This window comes from Belonocnema kinseyi, chromosome 9 (assembly GCF_010883055.1).
Source record: "Belonocnema kinseyi isolate 2016_QV_RU_SX_M_011 chromosome 9, B_treatae_v1, whole genome shotgun sequence".
NCBI lineage: Eukaryota > Metazoa > Arthropoda > Insecta > Hymenoptera > Cynipidae > Belonocnema > Belonocnema kinseyi.
Genome location: NC_046665.1, coordinates 47,072,408 through 47,085,140, shown reverse-complemented (window position 1 = coordinate 47,085,140; position 12,733 = coordinate 47,072,408). Strand labels below are relative to the sequence as shown.

General features: G+C 29.7%; 1 protein-coding gene across 3 annotated transcripts in view; it reads right to left on the bottom strand.

The window, feature by feature from the left end:
* The window catches only part of LOC117179744 (prelamin-A/C), a 48,127-nt gene extending 36,936 nt beyond the window's left edge, over nucleotides 1-11,191 (bottom strand). For all 3 annotated transcript variants that reach the window (XM_033371806.1, XM_033371807.1, XM_033371808.1), the window contains exon 1: nucleotides 11,026-11,191. The gene's annotated coding sequence lies outside the window, so the exon portion shown is untranslated. The remainder of the gene's footprint in view (nucleotides 1-11,025) is intronic.
* Between the last annotated feature and the right edge of the window lie 1,542 nt (nucleotides 11,192-12,733).

The following is a 12,733-nucleotide window of genomic DNA, read 5'->3' as shown; positions in this document are numbered from 1 at the left end:
TTTGTTCAGCCAAGTAGAGTTAATCGCAGAACCCAGATTTTTCAAACGGTTTATTCTATAGCGGTGTGGAAAGATATGGCAGCATTAACATGAAAAAATAACGTTATGCAACGTCCGTTCTTTTAAAGAGCGCAATCCGGAAATAGATTATATTTTATGTTCAGGTTTATATTGTGCACAATATTTTTCACATTGTTTTCTGAATGCCAAAATTAAAAAACAAAAAACTTTGTTTGAAATAAACTAAACTCGTTTACAAAAAAATATATTTTGACAAATTACTGTTTAAATTAGAAGAATATAATTCAATTAATTCAATTAAAAAAAATTAAATTTCAAAACTCAAAACCGTACTTTATGATAAAATGCGGGACAATTCTCTTTTTTCTCCAGACTTTCTAAATTAGCAAATTGGATAAAGAATGATCTCGTTTACCAGAAGGAGTAGGGCTTCTTTGAATGTATAATAAACTTTCTTGTCCCCATATCTTATTTCATAAAATCTTTCTTATACTGGCTAGTAAAAACGATTTTTTAAATTAAAGGAAATAAAGTAGCAGTTTGTATTCTTTTTTGATAATTAAGGGAGATTTCCGTTTTCCTGGCAAACAAGGTGAGCAAACTTGAGAGCAATTATATTACTGTTCGGGTTCTTTGCAGAGACTCGATTATGACTTTGCCGAAAGTCTATTAAATATCCTTGAAGTTCAGAACTTTCATCTACGACCTCTTTGTTAATGGTTCGTGACAAATCGGTACTGTTAATAATAACACAGACCCACAAAAAGAAAAAAAGTATCCTGAGCAGATCAAGAGACAGGTTTATTCTTATATATTTTTCGTCGTTGAATCCGAATCCGAAGTCAGATTGGGGTGTTTTCCAGTTACTTTTCGAGAAAAATGCAAAAAACATGGTTTTTCATATTTTTTAAAATGGTTTTTCAAAACTAAAAAGCGAAAAAATGAAAAATGATCTGAGTACAAATTTGATTACTATGAATTAAAATAAATCAAAAACCATAGCTTCATATTTTTCAATGAAATTTTAATCCTTGCAGGGCTTTGGAAACTACATATACAAATAGATATTTCAATTAAACCAATCAGCCCCTTGTAGTTTCAGGGGATATGGTTTTTCATGCGTTGCGACAGTTTTTAAAGTCCTGCGAGGATTAAAATTTCGTGGAAAAATATGAAGCTATGGTTTTTTATGTATTTCAATCCGTATTAATCAAATTTGTACTCTGATCATTTTTCATTTTTTCGCTTTTTAGTTTTGAAAGACCATAAAAAAACATAAAAAACCATGTTTTTTGCATTTTTCTCGACAAGTAACTGGGAAACTCTCCAATCTGACTTCGGATTCGGATTTAGCGACGAGAAATACATAAGAATACATCTGCCTCTTGATCTGCTCAGGATACTTTTTTCTTTTTTGGGCCTGTGTAATCTTTTGGAGGTGAAATACATAGAAAAAGTAACTATACAGGAATCTTGAAGTATTAATATTATTTAGTAGCATTAGTTTCAATTTGAATTTCGGAATATTAAAGTATTTTGAATGGTGTAAATATAAATTAAAATAATATTTTAATTGAAAATAAAATGGTTAGATTACACTTTTAAATGTTAACAATTCAAAATATTTGGAACCTTTTTTTAAATGAGCAAATTTAAAAAAAAAGTGAGTCCTGTTTACCAGATAATGTTATTGCAGACAAGAATTCGTCAGTCTCTCGTTAAAATCGAATACGGGAGCTCTGACAATAGCTGGGGATCAGATACAACATTGGCCAATTTCTTATTAGCATTATCAACTTTTTTTCGAAATCAACAGATAATATTTTGGCGAATTCCTCGTTGAAATTATCCGCTGCTTCGAAAGAATCAGATAATTTTTTGCGAATTCTTCTCGGGATAATCCGCTGTTTTTAAGGAATCAGATACACTTTTGGCAATTCTCTGGTTGGTATGATCCGCTGCTTCGAAATCAGCATAATAGTTTTTTTTTATGAATTCTTTGTTGGGATCATCCGGATTTATTGTATTCTAAATTCAGTGAAGGAGGTTTGTTTATGAAAATTGGTCCAGAAATTGGAACGCCCGATACAAAATATTCGCAAAAAATTCCTAAATTTTGTAATTCATTAAATTGAAAAAAATACATAAATCTTAAGAATAATTTGAGTCGGCAAAAAATTATGCGAAAGCTTTGCGATATTTTCTCTTTTTTCTATACATTCTCAGCATTTCTGTAATTTTTTCAATTTAATAAATTAAAAATTTATATATCTTTTTAAATTATTTGTCAAACTCCGATTTAATAAAATTTATTCATTTTACTGATAAATTTTTGATTGGCGGATTGTTTTGCATCGTAGATGTTTTTGGTGATATTTCCCTTCATTTTAATGATATTGATGAAGTAAAATCTATTGAAAACTTTGTACTCTAGGTTGAATTAATTACTAAAAAATCGATTAAAAAAAATAAAATGCGAAAAACGTTTAAAAATCATTAAAGAATCAAAAATAGTTTAAACCTAGTCCTAAATATTCATATAACGGCGTTATTTTCAAAATGTTGTACGAGTGGGTTCAAGAGTAAACTCCGCATTTTAAAAAAGGTTATATTTTTTAAGTGCAAAATCTTGTATAAATAATTATTGAATCAAAATTTTGTGAAACTTAGGCCTAGGTATTCATCTAACATAGTTATGTTGAAAATTGTGTACAAATTAATTTAATATTTCATGTTTTCTGAGTCTACTAAATTCAATTTCTAAAATATTGATAATGTGTAGGTACATAAGCTATTTTTTAGTGAATATTTAATTATTAATTCATTAATAATCAATTAATTAATTATTATATATGTTAGTCGATGGTGAGTTTTCAGTTTGTACATTTTTATGAATTTTAAAAAGATTCTTCTAAACATATTTCAAGGGCATTCAAAAATATTGGGGATTTGACGGTTGCCTTTTCTTCTTTTTACATTCTCATCCTAATAAGAAAGTATTGGTTTTATGCAAAATTTCACTTTGTCGGTTTTCATCAAATGTCCATGTTTTGAGACCCCCTGAGTCAGAAAAAACGATTTTTACGAAGGCGTTTGTCTGTCTGTCGCCTGTATTCTGTAAGCACGATAACTTTCGAAAAATTGATCAGATTGGATTTTGTTTTGGCACACTTTTTTAAGGTCTAAAAGAAAGAACGAGTTCGTAAACCAGCTACTTTGGATGAAAATTCAAAAAGTGAGTGCATTTTCAAAACTTTTGAAATCACATCTTTTCAAGATTAGTACTTAGAAACCCAAACAATGTATACTTATGACTTTTCTCTATAAAAAGAAAATTATCAGAGTTAGAGCATTTTCAAAATAAAACTAAAAAAACTAAAATGAATATTTTAAGCCAAACAACGCATGATATGAAAAAAAGTCAGGAGAAGAAAAAGGTTGATTTTCGAAAGCGCCAAAAGATTATCAGAACAACTTTTTTAATTAGTTCAAAAAATTTTTAATTTGAAATTTGATCGTACCAAAAATAATGAAAAATCCAAAATTTCATTTTTTTTGTCAAACTATGCAAGATACGAAAAAAATGAACAATCTAGAATTGCGCGCACTGGAAAGATCTACAAATTTGTGATGAATCACTTTTCGATGGGACACGTAGTTTTTGTGTTTAGTCGTAAAAATCAACATTAAAAATAAAAAAAATAATTTTCTTTTTGTATAACGACACAAGGTACGAAAAAAATGAGACAAAACTTGTCATAATTATTTTTTATAGGATGCGCAGTTTTTGGTTTATGCGTAAAAAATAATAAGAATAGAAAAGTTTATTTTTTGACAAACGACACAAGCTATGAAAAAATAGACAAAAGTTACGCTTCCCGAAAAATATCGAAAACTCCTTGAAATTTTTCATGAATAATTTTTGATAGGGCACGTATTTTTTGCTTTAATCCTATACAGGATCCTATACAGGTTCCTGTATAAGACACTATATGGGTTCCTGCATTAGACCCTATACAGATGCGCAGTAGTTTTTCTTTAATCGTAAAAAACAAGATTAAAAAAAAAAAATAAAAACAAGGAAATAAGAATTAGTATGATTCAATTTTTATGCTTATTATTAATTGTAATAATATACATTTCTTGAAATGATACGTGTTTCAGCGCAGCTTAGAATATAATTTAAAGCAAAATAAGAAACAAATATTAAAATAATCATGATAAATACAATTTGTGCTTTATTTTGCAATATCTGAAAAAGCAATCCCAGGCAGAGTTACATAACAAATGTATTATATTTGATATACAATTGTTGTGTATAATGTAGAAAAGTTGACATTTTGAACAAAATCGAGTTCGAAGCACGAGAGACGTGATGAGAACGTGTTCGTTAAAGCCGAAAGAGCTTTTACAAAAGAGAGTTTACAATCACAAAATTACAGATGTCGATCCGTTAACCATCAGTCGCGCGCCGTAGGTGTGCTCAAACTCTCGAGCTAAGCTCTTTGCGAATATATAAAGACCAAGAGCGAAGCACGAAGTAAAAACATAATCGATCGCGAAGCGCGAGAACCAACAGTTGCGCGCTCTAGGCGCGCTCAAACTGGCGAGAGAAGGAAGCCGCGCGCTCAGCGCGCGATGTGAATGTGCCCGCAAGGCGGGAAGATTAAAAAAATTTTTGTTTTATACATTTTAATCGACACATTTAAGAGTATGTTGTCTCAATTTTGTCACTAGATTCTTGATTCTTTTTTTTTGTTAATTTCAAAACTTTTCGTAGTTTTTAAATGTTCGACGTTCAAGAGAAATGTTAATTTTGGTTTATTCTGAATTTAATTTCCCAAATTTTAATATATAGACGTTACTCTTCTTTGCCATAAAAGTTATAAGTGAGGCTAAACTATAGTACACATTATGTAAAATAAGGGGTCAAGGACTGACGATTGATCGATCTTTTCGAGTCAATGATCGGAGTTTTAGGTCCCAACCGAGGTCAGTTCTTCATTTCATTTATATGTCGCTGTATAGGGCATACTTATAATCCTTCTGATGTCTTTCAATTAATTAGAACTCTATTCCTTCTAAACCATTAAAGAGAATCACGAACACAAGAGGCAGAATCAGGAAACAAGGCTTAAACGAAAACGATTTAATCTTCAAAAGAAAATGTTTCGATGTGTATAATAAATAGGCCATATGTGGGCATCCCCATGAACACAGAAAAAACAGAAGATAAACTTTACATCGATTTTCGACGAAAGATTCTCTGCAACAAAAAATAACTTCACAGGATAAACTTTACACAAATATCGGTTAAACTTTCTTTTGTTTTTCCATGACAAAACACATATTTTTTTAAAGAGGTGAAGTTGGCTAAACAAAACTTTATCATTCTAAAAAAATTCCTGCAACAAATTTTATTCTTAGTTTTTTCTGTGAAAAGGGCCCTTATGGTCGTTTCTAGTTTTGGAGATATTTACGTTTTTCTAAGTTAAGTCAAAATGATTATTTTCGGATTTGAGTGGGGGATAATACTGGGACCTATATAGTGAATCTATTGGCACTATACTCATATCCAGAAAGTAACTGAAAGTAGGTACATTTCATGTTCGAAGAAAAGGTATAACACGTGTGATTATGGCATTTGGCAAGTTATTTAGATGCCTTTTTTTGGAAAAAACCATTTTTCGAAGTTCCAACCAACTTTGGACCTAAAATGCATGCAGATGCCCACATATCTCTTATAGTTTTAAATTTGGACGTGGCTACGTGTAATGAAATTTTTGTATAAATAGCCGGATTTTTTTGGCACGAATAATGGGATCTGCAAAAGGGACTATTTTAACTGCCCCTGCTCACAAAATGGAATCAAGTTCGGATAAGTCCATACAAAGAATTAGGTTTCAGTTGTTGAGTTGACCAGGAACCGAACTTTAAAGAACGTATAAGCAAAGTATTAATATCTTAATAGCTCTGTTTGGTATGTTTTGAGAAAAATTTAGAATTACAAACTCAAAAGAGTAAACTTGTTTAATAGAACTGCGCGAAAAATATTAAGGTGAGAAAATTATGTTTACAAAAATCAGTGCGATCAGCTCATCAGAGAGAAATATATATTATATAAAAAAGGAAAAAAGTTTTATGTAGGAAATCGACTCTATTTCTAGAAAACTTGATTTTTTGCAATAAAATAAACAATCCTACCGTTTCGTAGCACGTAATAAAATGTTCAACAAATTCTAGAAAATATTGTATATCGCGGAGAATTCCATAAAATTTTATTACGAGCTGCAGAACGGCCTGCTTTTGTGCATTCTATCATTAAAAGTAAAAATTTAAAAATCGATGAAAATAGATCTGATTCGATATTGTATGGAGCCTTCGATTGTACCGAAATTTCCATACAAATAGCCGGACTTTTTTGGAACACGTAGGCCCTGTCTTTAATTTTAAAGCAATTTTTACTTATACTAAATATTTTTCTTCCGGATGTCTGAATAAATTTCCTGTTTGTGCGAAATCGTAAACTTTCTGTAAAGTGCAGAGCTCAAAATCTCGCCTCAGTGCCTTTCGCTTTGTTTGCAGTAATAACCAATTAACCACCACTCGAATTGTAACTTTACTTTCAATACGGTTCGTTTGGCATTATGAAATCGTTACAAAACTAGTTTGCACAAGTAAAATGATCGCTATACTAGTTTGTTGATCATTAATTGTTTTTTATTTGAAAAAATTACTTTCACTTTTACGACTTAGAAACCAGCATATGTCTGGAACCTTTCACTTTTCAATAACAAAACAGATTAATGATACAATTTTTGTAGGTACAAAATTAGAAGATTGAATTGATATTAATGATAAAAAAATACTTATTTGTATAAAAGAAAACGATCTACCGAATCTCATTTTTAGTTAAAGGCATGTACCAGACTGTTGCGTGACCAATTCATTTAAACGAACTTACTTATAAAATAATAACTCTAATAAATGTTCCGTACAAGATAGAAGATTAAAGTAAAGGAAAAAAAGTATGAACGTATGTGTGGTATGAAAAATGAATTGAAATGGTTACTTTAGCGTAAGTTCGTTTAAAAGAACTGGGCACGCGACAGTGAGGTTCAAGACCTTAAAAGTATTTGACTGCCGGTTGGCGAAAATTTGAAAATAAAATCTGAAGGGAAATTTAGTATTGGGTGATTAATTACGAGAAATGTTGGGCTGATCTTTCGTGTTGTGTAACAGCAACTTTTGTGTTTTATTTTCTCTTTGCTTTTCCCTCAGTGGGATCAATTTATTTTTACGATTCATCGTTAGAAAAATCTAACTTTCAGACTAACTATTCTAATTATTTAAATTCATAACTAAGAATAAGAGTTTTATTTTGTTACGTCACTCGAGATTTGTAAATTAGCGACTTCACATTGAATACATTTTCTTTAATTTTCATAACGGTCGAAAGTTATGAAAAAAATAGGTCCGCTGCCGACCACATTCTCCATGCACGCTGCGCGTGCCGCACTTCGCGCCTAGTTTGAGCGCGCGGGTACGCTCAAGCGCTTCGCTTTCGTGCGTTTCATGCGTAAACATAAACGAGATTTTTTAAAGTATCATACATATTATAACTCAAATTGGAAACTGTGATTTAAACTTCTGAGGAATTACAATAACAAATTAGAACTGATTTTTTTTCAATTTTGTTTTTAAAGAAGGTTCTCAAAGCACATACGGTTTTGGCGATTACATTCTTATTGTGAGACTCGCGCTTCGCCCTCGATAATTACGTTATAGAGTCAGTTCTCTTTGCAAAATAAAACGATTTAGACAAAATTGAACACAATATAAGAAGTAGGGGGCTGTTAAGAAAATACGTAACACCTGTAGGGGGGAGGAGGGGTCACCCCAGGCGTTACGCTAATGTTAAAGTTACATACGTTTAATATAGAAAAAGCATTACGTGCTGAGGGGGAGGGGGGGGGGGCATAATTTGCAGGAAAAAGCATGACGTCTTTTTGGAACGGCCCCTACATATGTTTTTAAATATAATGTTAAGAAGAAAAAAACACAATTGTTTTTTTTTATTTATAAAATTGAGACATTAAGCCGAAGGCTTTAATTCCGTTCGTTTAAACTTCAGTTCTAAAACAACTCTACTTTCATTAATTAATTTAGAACATTTTCAATTTTTATCCAATTAAAAAGTGTAATCCAAGATCTATTACCATTTTTTTTCATTGTTTGAAAATTTTCAAAATGCTGAAACGCATTTAACTTTTTTAATTTTTATTGAAATTAAAAATGTCATTAGGATCATTTTCAAATCTTTTAGTCGTGTACCAGAAACTTTGACAAAAATGTCTGAAACTCATAAAAAAATTTTGTTTAATATTTTGAAAAAGCTCCGACTTTTTGAATTTCGGTCTAGTCGAACAATTTAACTGAGGTGGTTTCTAAATATATTTGATATCTAGTGAAAACTTTGAATGAAATTTCCTAATCTATCAGAAAAATATATGTATTTCTTAATTTTCAAAATTTTCAAAATAATAACTTGGACAAAATTAAAAAAATTTTAATTCTTTTTTTCAAATCTTGAAAATGTTCTAATTTTTTAAATTTTGGTTAAAAATATCTGGTTAAAGAACTTAATCTTCATATTGGGACCCTTAAAAAGTGTATCAAAGGCTGAATCGATTGCAAAAATTCTTCAAATGTTAGCGTGGCTACAACATTCAGGTAACCATACGTACAGACACCGACAAATTTGTATGATTTTCGGACTCTGTCATTGCCAAAGCGTAAAGATCCGTTAAAAAGCAGATATCGAAAATATGAACGATTACATTAGATTCTAATAAATGAGAACATCAAAATGTAGGGGAGATTATCCTACAGTAGATAATCATCAATTAAAAACACTAATGGATATTAAATGATTAATTTAATGTGATTAATAGTTAAGACATAATAAGTGTTAATACATTAAAATCATAATCGATTATGTTACTTAGATTTGTACTTATAATTAACGGTTATCTACTGTAGGATGGTCTTTTCTATTTTCTATAAAATAGTTAGTACGTGTTTGTTCGTTAAGCATATCTCAGAAGGCTAAATAAGAAACAAGAGCGAGTGTTTATAAACTTTTCTAAAGCTTTAAATTCCACTTCGAGGAGTATCATGGTTACAACGGTCGTTTTAAAATTTTGTATGCAGACGAAGAAAAGCATTGAATTAAAAGAATATCGATACGAATATGGCTGATACAATATTTTCTTAGGTCAATAAAACATTGTATCATCCTCATTCGTAACGGTATTTTCATTATTCAATATTAATTTTCCATGTACCCTTGATAATGACTTAAACTTCAACTATCAATAGTTGTTAACGTTTAAGAGCTTACGTTTGGTGGAAATGTCAAAATCGAGGGCCCAATTTTAAACCCTATAACTTTTGTTTGGATTTAACGAAATACATAATCTGTTGAATGAACATGATTCTGATGCAATTAACTTGAAATGCATACTGCGTTTTATAACTTTATACTGAATCGCCATCAATGTATTTGAAATTTTTTTTACAGTATACTATACACTATTGTAGATACCTCAAAACAAACGTTTCTTTTTAATTTACTAAAATTACTTAAGATATCTGTGAGTGACAATATAATTGTTTGGTGAGACTGAAAATATTTTCTTAATGTCTGAATCTAGCAACATAGACCATCAATATTTTAATAGAAACTGTGAATAACAAGCTTCCCTCGTCACATCGATTTGAAACCGAATCGACCGATTTTTTGGAGACAAACAGAAAATGCAAAGGTACTATTTCTGTGGCGGCTTCCGTAGTCTAAAAATAATTCGTTATTTGGAAATATTTATATTTGAAAGCTGGAAAGAATGATTTGTTTCCTTTAGAAAACCTAATTATAATGGAAATAGTCTTAAAGGAAAACATTGATATTAAATTGAATTACATAAAAAAATCCACTTTTTGTAATCTATTTCTATAAACATCGAAAATTATTTAAAATTCAGAGAAAATGCATTACTTTGATAATTTTTCATAGACTGAATGAAGTTAGAGGTGACTAAAATTTGTATGAATTAGATCAATTTTATAGTTAGTATGAAGAAATTTTATTCGAAGTTTTTAAGAACCTATTTTCACACTTGAGTTAAAACTCAGACTAATAACTCATTCTATTTTGTGCAAAATTTTTTTTTTTTAATTTTGAAATCTTTAAATTAATATTCAGATCAAAAACTAAACTAAAATTAGTAAATTCCTCAAAATGTCCTGATTACTTTAAGGCAATGACTAGTATTACGGAATTTTCCGTAACATTAGGCCTAAAGGGCATGTGTTTATTCTAAGACTAAACTTTGTAAATTTGTCATAATTCAGTCCAAATTTGCAATTAACAGCACGTGGAACATTGAATAATTTTCGATTGGAACATTAAAAATGGTTTATTTTGAAATTCAAATAGTTCAAATAAAGAAAAATAAACACATTCATATAAATGAACTACTATTTTGAATTGCCACTGGTATTAAAATAAATATGTTTAACGATCGAAAGTGATTGATCGGTTCAAATTTCGATAAATTGCAATATAGGTTATAAAACAGAAATATCATTTGGAATAATACAATAATTAACACGTTCACGTTTTTCACTGTCAATTCAAAACTGGAAATAAAAGAAGAAATAATAATTATTTACTAAGATGCAATAATAAAAGAGGCCTGAGAGATAAATTGGTTTTTGTGCCAAATAAACGACCGATAAGAGCTCAAAAAGTTTGATGCGAAGTGTTACGCACGTGATGGATTTAAATAAATTAACGAGGTAAACATTATGTAGTCTGCTTTCGTCACTGTCATTTCATGCCACGCAAACTCAGCTTATTAAATTAAATTAAAAATTGAAACAATATTTTACTTGAATTACCGATAATTTAGTAACCAGATGTAGAAATAAACTCGGACTTACCCTTCGTAAAAAATGTAGATAAATCTTATCCAACATCAGAAATTCACTTGAGAAACTTCCAAATTTAAAACAGAAACAAGAAAGTCGCGAACGAAATTGCGAAGAGTCATTAATTTATCAGAAAGACAAGTCAGCGCAAGTCAGCTGATATAACTGCACTCCCTGAATATTAAAGTAACAAAACTGTCAAGAGAAAAAGGAGAAAAAGTTGAAGATGTCGCCATATTATTGCTATAACTACTAGTGCACTCTCTCGGTTACCGTCTACATTGCAATTAAAATAAAAATTCCGGATTTCAGAAAACCGATATTTAATTCTTAATTATAATAGAGATTGTTATTTTATGTTTAATTATATTAATAATCTCAAGTGAAATATAATTTTATTCGTATAAAGTTTTATTAAACTAAAAATTTAAAATTTTCTTTAAGATTGATTTGCCGCCTTTTACTCGGCCGCTAACGTGGAAATCTATAAAGGTCTTATCACTCAAGTTAAGGCAAAGATATTATAAACGTAGATGCGGTACGGGGCGTCGGAGTGGGGAATTATATATATAGGACATAATATTTTCTGCCCTGACAGGGCAGCCTCAGCCCTGTCGAGGTGCTGCCCTTATCATACTATGAAGTCGAATTCTTGTTTTTTCATTCTTCGTAAAATATGACGGCAAAGCAGTAGAAAGATTTTTTGAAGTTAGAAAAGTTTGACATGTATGTATCGCTGAATTTTTCCAGATCTGAAGCTTGATCCAGGTTTTCGGTACATTTCGAGATAAACAAGTGTGGAAAACATTGTTCTTTGACAAATTATTTTTTTAAATTGAAATAATCAAATATTTATACCAAAGAAACAACTTTTTTAATGTTTGAAGTGTTTAAACATTATTGTAAAAATTTAAAAATCGATGAAAATAGATCTGATTCGATATTGTATGGAGCCTTCGATTGTACCGAAATTTCCATACAAATAGCCGGACTTTTTTGGAACACGTAGGCCCTGTCTTTAATTTTAAAGCAATTTTTGTATGTATGTATTAAATATATTTTATACATATACGGTTTATATATATATATATATACGGTTATATACAAATATATAAACAAAATATATTTCTGGATAAGATATTTTGGTTAAAAATGTATATAGTATTTTTCAAATCACAAAAGTTCTTCCGAAAAATCGAAATGTTAATTAAAAAACACGTGTTTTTGTATATGAATTTGTCGGGAAAATTTTTTTAATAATTTTAATTTTTAATTCAAACAATTTTTAACACTTTAAATATTAAACAAAAATTTATTTGATAACAATATTTTATTATCGTATTTTTAATAAATAGTTAATACTGATTAAGAAACAATTTTATTTGGGGAGTTTTATTATTTGGGAATTTTCAAATTCGTTAATATCATAAACTTTTCAGGAATTGTATTAGTTGTGGAATTGTATTTTTCGGGACAGAGAGTTTTACCGAGTCGGGAATTTTATTTTTCGGGATATTTCAGCCATCCTCCTAGAATTACAGAAAATTTGCTCTAATTATAATTTCGGCGCTCGATCGTGTTAATTCTTTTCTACAGTATTAAAAAAAAAATTGTATGCAAATTTTTGATATCACAAAGTTAAAGATAATCACAATTAAAAATTTAAAAATTCGCTGTACATTCAATTTTTATTCTTGGATCTTGGCGATTTTTTTTCTAA